The sequence below is a fragment of the Lacerta agilis genome, chromosome 2 (genome assembly GCF_009819535.1).
Source record: "Lacerta agilis isolate rLacAgi1 chromosome 2, rLacAgi1.pri, whole genome shotgun sequence".
NCBI lineage: Eukaryota > Metazoa > Chordata > Lepidosauria > Squamata > Lacertidae > Lacerta > Lacerta agilis.
Genome location: NC_046313.1, coordinates 27,374,338 through 27,388,094, shown reverse-complemented (window position 1 = coordinate 27,388,094; position 13,757 = coordinate 27,374,338). Strand labels below are relative to the sequence as shown.

General features: G+C 46.8%; 1 protein-coding gene across 2 annotated transcripts in view; it reads right to left on the bottom strand.

The window, feature by feature from the left end:
• RBFOX3 (RNA binding fox-1 homolog 3) overlaps positions 1 to 6,913 on the bottom strand; it is a 329,050-nt gene extending 322,137 nt beyond the window's left edge. For both annotated transcript variants that reach the window (XM_033139029.1, XM_033139030.1), the window contains exon 1: positions 6,823 to 6,913. The gene's annotated coding sequence lies outside the window, so the exon portion shown is untranslated. The remainder of the gene's footprint in view (positions 1 to 6,822) is intronic.
• Positions 6,914 to 13,757: the final 6,844 nt, after the last annotated feature.

The window sequence follows — 13,757 nt, the reverse complement described above, 5'->3', positions numbered from 1 at the left end:
GTTTTATGCAGCCCCAAACCCTAATGGTCATGTTTTTGACAGAATCAGGTGTCTGGTAAATAGCAAGGAGGGGACGTATTGCAGGGTGGGGAAGCAGTGAATGGCAGCCAGGGAGGTTAAGCACCCCTTCCCTTGCTTGCTGCTTCTCCATTGCAATTCTCTCCCTCCTGGTGCACTTTATAGGGAAGTGGTGGCCACCAGGGCATTAGAATACAAGGTGGCCACAAAACACATAGTATTTTTGCCCCATCTAAGCCATATGGATGCAGAATGTAGTGAAGCAATAGAAACATGCAGGTTATACAGAGAGAAAAATCTATCCTACTTAAAACACGTGAGCAAGGTCAAGCCAGCTCTGCTGGTCCTTCATGCCCATAAAAACAATTTCCTATTTTAATTTTAGCCTCTGTGGAGTTAGTGACACCAAGGACACTCCTCCTGTGTATTTACAGTAGCCAGCAGGGATCCGGTTATTGAGTGGGGCTTGTAGGGAACCATAACAAACAATAAAAGCTGAAAATTAAGCTACTTCTTTCCGATTCTGCACCTGAGACCCGCACGACTGAGCATCCCGGAATGAGAAAAGAATTACCAGCCACAACAGCTGCTCAAGACACAGTCTTGAAGTTGGGACTTCTTAGAATCATAGAACTGTAAAGTTGGAAGGGACCCTGAGGGCAACCTACCGGTACTCCAACTCCCTGCAATGCAGGAATCTCAACATGCAGTTCCCCCATGCAATATGAAACCACACCGGAACTCTGCTTAGCTTTGCAAATGTGCTAGTAGTTTTATCGGATACCTATAGAACCTCCAATAAGAGTGTCAACATTTTGGAATCATGATATAATTTGCCAAGCGAATGGACAAACTTTTTCTAAGATTCTTTTCAATAAAGGAAAGAGCTAAAAAATCAAGGAAGCTTGTTTTTGCATTGTGCATGAGATACACCGGATTTCTGAAGGCAAATATCCTAAGTGGAAAGATTCTCTACTATGTCAGATATGGGTCATTTCCAGCTTCCTTCCAGTCCTTAGAAGGCATTTAAAAGGGGGGGGGGCACGCAATGGGCTTTTAAACATTTGACAAAGAAAATTCCAGTGCAAGGATATAAAGATGAACTTTAATTTCATCTCAATCCTGTATTTACTTAGCATTAAGTTCCTTAATTTCAGCAGTACTTACTTCTGCATAAAGGTGCTTAGGACTGCAGCACTAAGCTTGTGTAACCCTGCAAAAACCTGGGATTCACAAGTGTTTTTGCTTAATTTTCCCTTCAGGGACTATAGCCCAAAAAGAAAGAGAGAGAGAGACTCATTAGTTGGTATGAAAGGCTATCATTTGGCTTTCAGTTTACGACTTCTAGGTTTCTTCTCAATATACTGCACTGCAAACTTTGCTCCTTAAGAATGACACAAACTGTTCCTTAGACCCCTAAGCAGGAAGAGCACATCCTTTTTCGCCGCTTGAGGTGAAATGAGATTTGCCACCCTGCCCTGACGCCACCACACCCGTCCCTGCCACCACCACTACCTGCTCTGCCACTGCCACACACCTTGCTGCACCTGCCACCTTCATGCACTCTGCTGCATCTGCTGCTGGCAGAGAAACAGTTCTGCCATTGGTACTGATTTCAGGCAGGATCATGCCAATTTCAGGTGAGAGCTTGTCCAAAACAGACACGATCTTGCCCGAAATTGGTGCTGATAGTGCTGCTGCTTCTCCACTGCTGATGAAGGTAGCAGGGTGGGCAGGGCACCCATGAGAGTGCAGCCTGAGGCAGCAGCCTTACCCTGCCCCTGCCTAATGGCTGGGCCGGCTCTGCCCCCAAGACCACGAACAATCTTCATACCTTTTCCCTCCACCATCCCTCCTTTGGAATCCCTGCCCTACAGGCACACCTCCTGTCTGGCATGGGGGGGGGGAGAGCTTGACGTACCCATTCAAGCCTTTGCTCAGTAAAGATGTTCCTCCAATATTCATCACTGCAGGTCTTTGGCAAGTCAGTATCATCCTCAGTCCCCAATCCACACACATGAATACTGTACATAACACAATGTAGTAAAACTGTCTACTCCCATGCATAACTGTTGTAAAGGTTACGGAGGACGAATGAAATGCAATTATATACAAATAGTAGCGGTATGGTTTTTTGTTTTTTGTTTTTTGCTCAAAAACTTAAGTGAAAAATTACAGACCAATTCTTATTTTATAATAGCCTGGTCTGATTTTATAGGCTCAAGTATAACAGCCATAAATTAAAGCTCTCTTTCAACCTTCTCAGTCCAGAGAACAACAAAAGCCCTGACATTTCTTGCACAGGGGAAATAGATGCAGGCCTCAAGCATGATCACCAAGCACAGAGACACAACTCAAACTTTCCCCAGCTGACTGTACACTCAACACACAGAGTCACACAGTGCATAGTAGCAGCCAGGGTTCTGCAACACAGTGAGGATCCATGAATGCTATACAACAGTATAATAATTGTTAGAGTGACTTTTATTGTACTGAACCTTTCAGAATTTCATCTAAATGCCAATAAAAGTTTGAGATTGGACAGTGCATGGGTATCACTGAAAGCACAGGGAATGAAGCGCTTTTGGTATGGCAAGAACTTGTTGTTTATTCCCAGGACCATTACTCACATTTTCTGCCTTGCGCTAAATAATCACAATGTGGTCTGAAGGTTCCTTGTGAGCATACCGGCATACTGAAAATGGCTGGGTTAGGGTGGGGAAACTTTTCCTTAGTCCCTTCCATTGCAGCGGAGGAGTTTATTGGGACAAGTGCTGCCTGCCTCAGACTATAGCCTCTATAGAACAGAAAGTCTCCCGTTGCAATTATAACATCATATACTATTCCCCTAGCACAATGCAAAGACACTATCCTGAAAATCACTTTGAAAAATCAAAACCGACAGTGAAATTACCGGATAAAAATCTAAAACCAGAAAACTGGACTCTTCTAAACCAAATATTATACAATTGGTTGACTTTGCCTCAAGATCTGTTTCCTGAAGAAATGAGGCAGTGGGCATGCATTCGGAAGGTGGTGGGCTCTCCTTCTTTGGAGGTTTTTACACAGAGGTTGGGTGGCCACCTGTCAGGGATTCTTTAGCTGTGGTTACTGCATTGCAGGGGGTTTGGACTAGGCGGCCCTTGGAGTCGCTTCCAACTGTACGATGCTATCCTAGTTTGGGAAGGAGTCAGGGTGGAAGTCTTATTGATATGTATGTAGGCAGATTCACCAAAACCAATCCCTTAAGGCAGAAATTTCACCCTGCTCACGGCTGAACAGGAACACCACCTTGGATCCCCATGAATTAAGATGTCGCCACTTCAAAATCTGACGAGCATTTTTTTTTGCCACTTGCAAACTCTACCATTTGGAACAGAACGAAAATGCCACATTCCAAAGGCTAATGTGTTTCCCTACACAGTGGTTCAGATTTACATGAAAGCAAAGCCCATACCATCACAGCACCACGTATACAGTCTCATTTCACTGTAAAACAGCAATACACAGGACCACAGAAATTCTCCTGGTATGTACGTATTCTCTGTAACACAGCAGGTTTTGTTGTTGTTGTTGATGATGATGATGATGATGATGTTTTTAATGCAAAGGATTTTTCACTTTTCCTCCCTCAGATCCAACCTAAGCTTCCTTCATGCCAGACTTTTGTTTGGAATAAAACGTTTGAGGATTGCCACTGGTCCCCAACAGAAGATGAAAATTAAGGTGCAAATAGTTACGGTTGTTTTACAGCCCTCACTTGACCCTTGCCACTGCAGAGCCTGCCACATACGGTATATCCTTTTCTCTTCCTCCTGCAGTCACACAACAAGCTCCAAGGAGAACAGAAGAATTGAAAGGAGGAAGAAAAGAAGACTCTTACACATCCCAAATACACATTTGAGCAGGCATACTCCTTACCCTTTCCTTCCTTTTAATCAGCCTACCCTTCATTCAGCTCTTTTCTTTACAATTTGCATTCACCTAGAGGGGTTGGTTTTAATTAGTGTTAACGGGAATATTACAATAGGGCCTAATTAAGATCTCCATTAAAAATCCAAAATGCAAACATAATTTGGGGTGGGGTGGAGGGTTGCAGACCAGGGGTGGGGGGGAATGATGCAAATTTCATAGCTTACAAGACGTAATTATTAATGGGTCTATTCAATTATACACCACCTATTCTGGCATTATTTAAAACTAAAACGGCGGGAAAGGACAAAACTTCATCCCAACATATTCTAATATGAAGAGTCTGCTGTTTAGGAAAAAAAAACAATAATAGTTACAAACTATGAGGACACTTACATCTGTTGCCATTATTTTGCCAAGAAGTTATTTATTCATCCATCAGCACCAGCAAAATGCTGTATATAACCTCGCCCACGCTTAGGTTTCATAAGTGTATAGCTATGTGTGTCTACATGCAGAAGAAACTGATTAGAAACCTTCCAAAGGCACCATAAAGTGTTTCCTGGCCCCCTACCTGAGGCAATCTGCACACACCCTCATCAGCTTTGGAGAAAATGCCTATCGTGCCCCTATCAATAAAGCAGTTACTGTGCAGCATTACAGTAATCACCAATAACGCAGAGGGACAGGCCACTGCTATTCTGAATTTATTAGTTCTTGGTTACCAACCTAAAGACACCCACAGCACACTCAGGTGTGCACACACCACTGAGCCAGCCCCGCAAGTTCGTGTGATTGATGGGAAGAGGCTGCCAGTCTACACTGTCTGAACAGTTTGCACAGCCAACCCCAGTCCCAAGGAAGGGGATCTCTCAGCAGGAAAAGGTGGCTGTTTTCATCCCAAGTCACATCCCTATGCTTCTAATTTTGTGCTCCAGGGCCAATCCAGAAGCATAGGCCCAGCTGTACCATTTTATTGTTACCCCTAAACTAGGATAAACTAGGAAGTCCAAGGCTAGGCTGGAATTTTGAATGCAGACCCATTGCCTCATTCCTCCAAATCACACTACAGTTCATCTCCAAGCTAGACCCCCCCCCCCACTGCAGCCCGCCCATCCCCTTCCCCGCAGTATCAGCTGGTTTTGAGTTTCTTTTGGCTGGTTCTGTAACTGAGGGGTTTTCCTCCCCACACACACACACAAACACCACGGGGGGGGGGGGGGAAGCAGTTTAAAGACAATGCTGCTACCCCTTAGTCTATTCTCCTTTCTCCAGAGCATACTCACATGCTACATCTAACAAAGCCAAAAGAACAGAGCCAGCCAACTGCTGTATAAATATCAAATCTGTAAAAGGTGGAAGGAGGAGGGGGAGAGGAGAGAGACAAAAGGCAAGGTATGAATTGGCACAATACTGTAATCTTCAACCACAGCTAGTATTTGGCTTTGCGGCTTGGCGCTTGCTAAAGTTATCTCCCATTTCCCCTGGAGCTAGTTTGCTCCAGACTGCTTCCATAATGATTTCTAAGGGAAGCTCTCATTGCGAGCTCCCTGCTGAGGTGTAATAATGTGTGTGTGATAACACAAGGGGAAAGGGGGGTGGGGGTTGGAAAGGCACCGCTGGGTTATAAATCCCCTCTCCCCTTCTAGTCTCTGGCAATTCAGCCTGGGATGGTGTTGCAGATCTGTTCAGGGAGCTTAGCTCGGTATTGTTATTCTGCACAGCAACCCAACTTCTGTATGAAGGCTGCAGAAGAAACAATAAAGAGAGGGATTTTGCTCTGCGCTACCCCCACCCGCCACTCTTAGCCGAGCTTGCAACCGAGGAGGTGGGCAAAGCCAGGGGCACTACGATCCCCAAATGTCACTAGTCTCAACCTCGAGCCTTTAAATAAGAAAGTTTAAGCACTCATCCGGCTTCACTAAAACATGCTCCTCCACCCCACACATAACACTCCCAGCATCTCTTCCCCACGCCGCCGTTGCCGCCACCCCCCCCCCCCGGGCGAATTAAACCCAGGTCAATCTTCTCTTCCCCATAGCCAACAACAGGAAGGATCTACAAGTTACCATCGATCAGATTTTCCAGCCCCTACAGCACCAGCCCACGCATGTTTACTCAGAAGTAAATCCCGCCGAGTTCACGGGCACTTGCTTCCAAGCGCACCTAGGAGTTTTCCAGAGCGGAGGATCATCACACTGCAGGGACACGAGGTCAAGTGTCGTGTCACCCTGGAACTAGAAATGCGCCACTCCACTCTGGGAATCTCTCTGCGCGCCCCACCGCGGAGCGAGGCGCCGGCGAGCAGGGGGGGGGGGGCAACTGCTGCTGCTGTGGGGTGGTGGGGGTGGTAGAGGGGAACATGGGGCGTACCTCGCCAACACGCCAGAAGAAACGGCAGAAGAGAGATTAAGCGCCACCATCCCATCCCCCACACCCCTCGAAGCGCGCACGCTGCTCGCCATTATTGGGGGGAAGATTAGCCAAGTGTCTCCGCGCCTCCCCCGCAAGGAATGAATCATCTGCCAGAGTCGAAGCGGCCCCACACACCACCGGCGGGAGGGGGAGGGGTTGGAATTGGCAGCGGCGCCCCCGCTCCCCCTCCGACCCCGCGCCTCACAGCTCTCGCGCGCCGGCTGCGCCTTCAGCCAGGCTTTTCCCTGACACCACGGGGATTTCCCACCCCCCACCACCCCAGCTCGCTTCGTGCGCGCGCCTCCGTCCCCTCCCCTCTCCGGACTGCCCCTGAGGAGAGGGGAAAGACCCAGGCCACAGACCCCCTTTCCCGCGCAAAAAAAAACCCCAAGAGGGCGAGAGAAGAAAAAAACCGCGGTGAGGGAAGGCGAGCCCAGGCGACAGGCGGCGCCCGGGCAGCTCTGGCGGGTGACTCACGCTTCTCTCTCAGTGGTCCCTGCGGCGGGGGCAGGCGAGTGCAGGAGCCCCGGGTCCCTTCGCCACGAGCGACATCCCCGGGGCAGCCCGGTGGCAGGAGGACGACGGAGGAGGAGGAGGAGGAGGAAAAGGAGGCGGCTGGACGCGCCGAGCGAGGAGGGGAAGGACTCGGAAGAGGAGGCTCTTGTGCGCCCGGCTCCGGCTTGGCAGGCTGGCAGAGCACGCGGCTGCGCCCGAGCCGCCTGTAGCCCCGAGCGAGCGAGCGAAGAAGGGAGCGCGCGAACCCGCCCCCGTCGCGGGGGAGGGGGAGCCCCGAAGAGGCCACGTGCGGCAGCACCTGCGCCCGCGCCCGCCCCTCCCCCTACCAACACCCCCCCCCGCCGCGCTGCGCAGGGAGGGAAAGGCTCGCAGAGCAATCGCCTCTTCCCCCCACCCCCCCGCCCGCTTCGGTACATCTGTCTGTCCGTCCACCTTCCCCAAAACCTGAGTTTCCGACAAGTCCCAACAGCCTCCCAGGGGCCAAGACGTTCCTATACTTGGGCAACCCGCACCCGGCAATCTAAGCCTGCCCTAGATGGCTGAGGGCAGGCTGTAGGGAAGGAACGGCACTCTGCACGTGCTCAAGGGTGCTTTCGCCACCCTCTCGCACTGACACCAGAGGGCTGAGCTCTCTGGTGCGCTCGGAGCTTGCCCTTCTCCACCGCTGCCCTTCTGCGCACGGAGAGTCCTTGGAACCCTCAAATAACTGCTCCAGCCCCAGCTGACTGGCATTCCTCTTCCCCAAAGGCATCTCATCCTTTCCTCCGGAGCCTTCTTCGTTCTGAACCTTCCCCACCAAACAGCTGCATCCCAAAGGTGTCCCTGCATATCAAGCCCATGTGCCTCTCTCACCCACAAGTTCCCCCAAACCACCTTAGGGTCACACCACTCTCTAATGCGCCCGAGGCAGCCAGCAGCACCTTCCAACCTGCAGGATGCTTAGCAGCAGGTAGTGCTTTCGTCTGGGTTTCTAAAGTCAGGAGGCAGCTCTTCTCACAAGCAGCAGCCTACAGAGCAATGCAGCCAAGTCTCTCCAGCGTAACTGTTCCTTGCAAGTCGCTGCCTACCAGCAGTGCCGAACTCCAGGAGAAGGACTTCTGCAATCTTTCATAATATGGAGCTCTGTGCAAGGCCAAAATATGGCACCCCGAAATGGATCTTGTCAATTATGGATCTTCTCGATTTTGTGCACCCTGTGCAGGGAAACCACCCACACTGCCCTAAATCCAGTGCTGCTAACTCCCTGCTTTTTCACACCCTTTGGAGCCACACACACACAATATTTTACCCCACCTTCTGCCCTAACTCTAAGATGAGTCCCTTTTCTCTGTTGCCTCCTTGTTGGAGGGGAAGCTGGTGGCAACTAGAGAGGGGATATTTTTGGGTCATGACATCCCGGTCACAGAATGCCCTCCCCTGCAAAAGTCGCCTGGCAACAACATTGGTTGCCTTTGATTGTCGGGCAAAACCCTTTTTATTCTCCCAAGCTTTAAAGTTTCTTCCTCAACATCTCACATCCATTCTTTGGATATATGCCTCTTCAAGCTCTCTCCATTTTTCTGTTCTCTTCTTCCTGCATCCACATAAACCCTACTGTTAGTTTTGCATGGCCCGCCCATTGCATAGGTGCTCATCGCATTGTCTTTTGGAATTGTAGGGTCTCCATACTAACACGGCTTTATTCCATCAGCCTGACTCATCTCTTGCCACATGTTCTGCAAATGCCCATTTTAACTGCATCCTTTTCCACAACATTCAATCGTTGTATCCTATTAGTAGTTTTTTAAAATCTTTTAATGATATTTCAAACATTGCCCGTTCCATGACATGTTGTGTTATTCTTAAGCTGTTCATGTTCCTCTGAGTCTTGGTCCAGTTCTCCACTCCATAACTTATCACGGGTAATATGCACATATTTAACATTTTAGCTTTCAAGTCTAAGGAAGTATTTTTATTTTTCATTATAAAGCTGAGTTTTCCAAAGGCCGCCCACATTTGTTTATTCTCCTCTTTATTGCTGCTGCCTGATTTTCTCTTCCCAGCATTATTTTTTTGGACCTCAATGGATGTATTCTTCAACTTGCCCTATTTTACTTATTTTCTAATTTTATATCATTTTCTTCTTTAAACATGACTTTAGCCTTGGCTAGATTCATCTTTGGCCCTACCTTTTTATTTTTATTTAGTTCTTTCAGTATTTCTTGTAGTTCTTGTTGACTTTTGGCTAGTATGATTATATCACCTACTTTTTGTAGATTATTTAGATATCTTCCAATGATGTTGAGTCCTTTTTCTGACCATTCCAACTTTTGAAACACATTTACCAATGTGAGAGTAAATAGCTCAGATGATACAGCAGGTGTCCTTTTCAGACCTGGGACACACTTTTAACCCAAACATTCATTTGGGACCCATTTCTTAATCTTTCACCATATATTTCACCATATATTTGCATGGTGGAAGTGCTCCTGTTGTGACCCACCATGGCTCAGGCTGTGACCCTCTTGTGGGTCCCGACACACCAGCTGAACACCAGTGCAATAAAGTATCTTTAAATGCACTTTTAATTTTTGTTGATCACTCTGTTTTTATCTATTGGTTGTTTTTATAATGCACTTTTAGTGTTTGTGGATATTTAAAACTGCCCTGGAGCCATATCTGACGAACGGCAATATGTAACTTTTTAACCAAATAAATAAGAAAATGCTGGGGAACTACATGAAATTCATTTGCAGGACACATTTGCAAGGCTGAAACAGATCAACAACAGCTACCCAGTACAAAGCACACCTGGGCTGGATTTCATGCCAGATGCATTTTGTAAAGCTGAAATAAGATAGTGATTGGGAATATTGGGAAGACAAAAGAGAATGAACATTTACTCTCCACGCAGCTCTCAATCACTAACTAATTGCATGTTTAGGTAGTACATCCTGGATGAGATTAGCAACATTGGTAGCATACTAATCTTAACAGTAAGCCTGTCAGCTGATTGAAGAAAGCTGTCAAACATATAAGTTTCGCCAAGCAATCCTACGCTCACCTTATTCAGATCTAGAGATATACCCCTGTCCTTTGCCCACTCGGTGCAGCTGTGAAGGGGCGGAACACTGCCACAGCCCACCAATCAGGGACTATGCTGGTGATGACAGCCACATGCAGCCCATACTCTCCAACATGAAAATACTGTAGGGACATCCTAGCCAACACACAGAAGATGCCAGTGAACAACAGGCCCACACCAACCTCTACAGCAGCACACACGTGCGCACACAACATAGTCCCAAACCATCTGCCCCAGTGACACAGTGAACAATGGCCCCAAGTACTGACAATCCCTTGCAGGACAGGATTTGAATCCCCATGTGCTCCTCACAACAACCATTGTTTTCGGAGCACAACACACACTGGGGAAGAAGGCGAAGGCATGCAACAAAGCACCTTCGTAGCTCCCTGGGGAGCCCATACACAACCCTCCCTGGGGCAGGGGCTGAAGACCCATTCAGGAAGAGCTTTTGACAAGCAGCTCCAAAGAGGGGCCAGGACATGCAACAAAGGCGAACACAGACCACCAGTGGCAGCAGCAGCAACACCCCCACTAGCATAGGGCATGGAGCTGCGAAGCAGGAGATAGGAGTCTGAGTCCCTCTGGGTGTTGAGAACAGAAGACCCCACCCACCTTTCGCATGTCTGGTTAAAAAAAAAAGCCGAGACGGGGACAAAAGAGAGGGATACACAGGGACTCAACCCCAGACTGGAACAACAGAACCGGTACCACTCAGACACAGCAGCAGAAAAGAATCCCATATGTCATAGGCCATTTGACTCTCCAACTCTGGCCCAGTCACAGCTGCCAGGGGTTCAAAAGCTGCAGGGGGACAAGTTTGTTGATGATATCAAATTATTCAGGACAGTTAAAACAAAAGGCAATTGCTAATAATTTCCAAATTGAACGAGCATTAAAATGGCAAATGTGGTTCAGTTTAAACATGTGTAAAAAGCTGCATAAAAATCCCCCCCCCTTTTTTTCAATAGGAGGGAAATCGCTTACACCAGGTCTGGGGCAAGTATAAAATTCTGCCATCAATGGGGGCATGGATGTAGACTGGAAGGATACAGAATTTGGCATAAGTGTGCTCCTCCCCCTCTTGTGCCAAACACATCTCTACCCACCAGCCATCTCATCACCATATATACGTATTTTTTCCAAACTTAAAAAGAAAATATGACTAATAGTACAATTAAAACAAACTAAAAATTACAGGAGCAGTGAAGAAGTAATAATTGCTGCTTCAAAGAGAACAGTCGCCATTGAAAGGTCCATCGTGATATCCAAATTTCACAGTGTGGCAAGTACAGAGAACTTTGTACATCAAAGTGCAATGTATAAGAAATAAAGTCCCTCCAAACAGTGGTGGGCATTGGAAATATGGCAAGGCCAAAATTTGACACACACACACCCATCCCTCATGCCACCTTCCCAAAACTGGGTAAGCAAGGCACCAGGCTTGGGAAGGAGGTGCAAGGGCTTTGGCTGGGTCCAAAAGGCCTCCCATCTCTTTCCCAAAGCTGGGCAAGCCTAACAAGGCTTTGGGAAGGAGGTGGGAATTGGCCCCCACCCTGGCTCAGTGCCTGGGGCAGGGGGGACAGGTTGCACTGCCCTAAATCTCCCTCTGCAAACAGTGCAGAATTGTTCTGGGTCCTCTGCACCTTTGAAAACATGCCGTTTATGTGTTATTTTCTCTGTGTGGCAGCCAGAGGCCACATATTTTTATACAACAGAAAAAGCTGTAGGTTCTCCACCAGCATATCTTCTCCAGTGGAATGGCTCTTGTCAGCTGAGTGTTCTGCAGGCGTATCAAGGGAGTTGTACCAGCATACCTGACATAAATGCCACAGTCCAATCCCTGACCAGTTCTCTTTCTCATGTTGCAATTACATTGTTATGCTGGTGAAAATTCCCTGTGCTACCATAGATTCCCTGTGCAGGCATATCTTCATCTTTTAGCACAAGGGGAGTAAGAGTTCACCCCATCCCCCACTACTCCCCCAGCAGGCTTGAGTCAGGGATAGGATCGTGCATAAGTTTCCCAGTAATTCATAGCAAATTTGTTGGTTGAACAAAATTGTGGAGAGAAGCTGAGCAAAAATATCAACACCACAACAGGTATTTCATATCAATTTTTTTGCAATTATGTATAATTAATGTTATTATGATTGCAGTGCCAACATATTTCTGTAACTGATGCTGCTGTAAAAAAACAATCCAGCAACAACTAACTGTTTGAAACAGCATTTGTAAAGTATGTTTTTATAACTTCTCTTTAAAACCAGCGTATGTGGAAATGTTGAACGTTTGTTGCGTCAGCATGAATAAGGTGCCAGAAGGCAGTGGTCAAGTTGCTGTGGCATTACTATAATGGTTCACAGACTCATGTCATGACCTCAGCTTAAAATTCCAGCCATGTATCTAATGAATATTCAGTGTTTTGGGCTCAGTTAGATCTAACCATGTCACCACTGGGATGCTGGCAACAGAAGAAGAAGGATGAGTCCTTCATTAGTGCTCAATAATTAGTCTTGCCCATGGTTCTGATGGTGGAATTATCAACCTTACTACAATTACTTAGAAGCGAGGCCTGTTGAATGAATATTTATTAACAATTAATAAGAGTGTTTGTTATTTTGAAAGTGCACCAGAGAACTAGGTGCTGCATGGAAGTTAAAAGACAAAAGGCATATGAAGCTGCCTAGCAATGAGTCAGACCATCGATGCTCCACCTAGCTAGGCAATGTCTGTTTCAACTAGCAGTGACTCTCTGTGATACCACAAAAACAAAAGAAGACGTCTTGAGATGCTTATAAATAACTTTAATATCTTTGTCTACATTAGTTCTTTTTGAACCACTAGGCACTGTTCTTCAGGGAAATCTAAAGCTATCACAAACAAAGCGGTTCCTTTCTTTCTCCAATCTCCCAGAGAGTTGGAGAAAACTAGCTCATTTTTGTGCCAGTTTCAGAATTTTCCAAAGAGCACACACAGTCTCAAAATGTGTCAGATGTTTAAAGGGAGAAGTTATTTAGAAGCACCTTGGGACATTCCCTTCTACTTCAATGGAATAAAGGTGTCATCTTCTTTGCTTTTTGGTGGTGTACAATGTGAGCAGCTGTCGCACCTTCCTTCCTTCCTTCCTTCCTTCCTTCCTTCCTTCCTTCCTTCCTTCCTTCCTTCCTTCCTGAAGCCCACATGGGCTACCCAAATCTCCTCAGATCTGAGGGGTGGCCAGTGGGCTGCAAGTGGGGAAAGAAGAAGGGGAAGTCACATTGCAGGCAGGCACAATTAGAGGGTGTCTTTCCCAGTCGTGTTATCTGAGGTGCCAGGGACTGAACCTTCTGCATGCAAAATGTGTCCTCTACCATTGAACCCATCCTGTAACCCAGGTCACCCTTCAGGACTATGAGGTAATAATACAAGGGGGATAAGCGGAGGAGGAAATTAAAACACATAATGGAGAGAAAGGGATCAGGCTGTAAAGGTCTGCGCAAACACACACAGGCATTGGTTGAAAAGACTGAGCAACCAAGCAGTCCTCATGTCAGGCGCCAGGGCATTCTAGATATATGACACTGTATAGGAAAAGAGGTGCTTGATTGAAAATAAAACTATATTGAAAATAAAACTATTGGTTTGGAAATGTAAACTACCAATGGAATGGCAAACATGTGAAGGATCTTCAAGAGAGATGAAAATGTGAATGTTTTTTTTTTTAAAGAAATAAATATAAAAAGGGAAAGGGGGCAAATGAAGAACAATATTTACATACCGTATGTACTTTTAGCCCACCAGCGTGGGATACCTCAAATATAAACTCTTAACAGTGCAACAATTACTGCAG